This window comes from Dipodomys ordii, unplaced genomic scaffold (assembly GCF_000151885.1).
Source record: "Dipodomys ordii isolate 6190 unplaced genomic scaffold, Dord_2.0 Scaffold152, whole genome shotgun sequence".
Classification (NCBI taxonomy): domain Eukaryota; kingdom Metazoa; phylum Chordata; class Mammalia; order Rodentia; family Heteromyidae; genus Dipodomys; species Dipodomys ordii.
The window spans coordinates 1,973,087-1,975,020 of record NW_012267368.1 but is presented as its reverse complement, the minus strand read 5'-3'; positions in this window follow the sequence as shown (position 1 = coordinate 1,975,020).

Below are 1,934 nucleotides of genomic sequence, written 5' to 3'. Positions count from 1 at the left end.
TGGCCATCCTTCTTTCTTCTTCAGAGAAGTTTCTCTTTAAGTCTTTAGCCCACTTATTTATTGGGCAGTTGTTTCTTTGAGGATTTGTTGTTGGGGGATTGTACTCATTATCTTGCCCACGTAATTGTAACCCCTCTGTACAGTATTTTCACAATAAAAAATGAAAAAAATAAAATAAAATGGCATACTGATCATTTTCATCATGTTAAGTGTACAATTCAATAATGTTATGTAAGTATATTCACACTGCGTACTAACCATTTTAATCATTCACCTTGTAGAAAATGAATACTCTATCCATTAAGCAACAACTCCTTATTTTCTTCTTCCCTGAGCCTCTGAGGAGCTACTTTTCTACTTTTTCATTCTACAAGTATGACTGTATTAGATACCTATAGATGCTTCCTGTGAGTGCAATCCTGAGTATTTATATTCAGTGTCTGTCTATGACTGGTTTATTTTATACAGCATAATGTCCTCAAGACTATATCCTGCCCATGTAATTGTAACCCCTCTGTACAGTATGTTCACAAATAAAATTAAATTAAATTTTTAAAAAAAGACAAAAAAAAAGACTCATCCATGTGGTAGTGTTCCATAAGATTTCCTTTCTTTCTAGGGTTAATACTCATTGTGTGTGTGTGTGTGTGTGTGTGTGTGTGTGTGTGTGTGTGTGTATGACGTTTGTGGTCCACTCACCTGTACATGGGCACAGGTGAAGAAAGCTGCAAAGGTCCCCAGGTTCCCCCAAGAATCCCAGAGCTCCTGAAGACCCCCCTTCCAATTCTCGTGCGTATGTAGCCCAAAGTGGGAGGGTGAGGTCATCTGACAGCTCTGTGTTTAATTTTTAAAGAGCCCCCTTGTACTGTTTCTCACCACAGCTGCACCATTCTTCTTTCCCACTCACAGTGCACAGGTGCCGACAATGCTGACTTGGCTTTGTAGCTCGTGGACAGTCTAGTGAGTGTGAAATGGCATACCAACGTCTTAGCCAAACAACCATAAACCAAGGGAATAATTCCACCTGCCACTGAATCTGACATGAGACCCACTACAAACTTATTTCCCATCCTCCTACAGCTTGTGTGGTTAAAATGTTTCAGCACACTTAGGTTAAAACGTCACTCACTCACCAGTAATGTGTGTGATTACTTTGCTGATGCTGGTCTCTACCAGCATCACCACATTTCCTCAGATGTTCACATTAGATGGATAGGGAAAGGTGTTCCGTGTTGAAATAGACAGTGAGTATTTCAGACGTTGTGGGTCATAATGTCTCTGTGGCACCTAATCATCTCTGCCAGCAGAGCATGAGAGCCAGCCTAGTCAACACAGAAGTGCATAGACATGGCTGAGTGATAATAAAACATTGTTCACAATGTGCTCACAACAAGCCCTAGTTTTCTGGACCTTGGTCTAGAAAATGACCACAACAAAACAAAACAAAAAGGTAAGCCCTGCTACTTGCCGCTCTCTCTGGTATGCATATTACTACCATCATTGCATGAAGTTACTGAAAGTGGGTTAGACAGACATACCACAGTGGTTGGAGGCATGGCTCTAGTGGTAAAGCCCCTGCTCTGAAAGCACAAGGCCCCAAGTTCAATCCCTGGCACCACGAAAAAGAAAAAGGAAAAAAAGACAAAATGCATAGTAGCACGGCATTGATATTATTTCAACCACATAAATAAAGTCATATGTTAAAAATAACACAAATATCCACCATCTCAATGGCACAGGTAACAGTAAAAGGTAATCAAATAATGAGGAAGTGGCATTTTGCATACTTACTGCTTGTTTCTACTACAATATATTTAATTCTAAGTGAATACAACTTCTCTTAATGGATGAAATTTAAAACTGGCTCATCGTATTCCTGGAGAAAATAATCTACTGAACCTCTGAGCTTCCGTGGCCGGCTCCTGGGCCCCAGG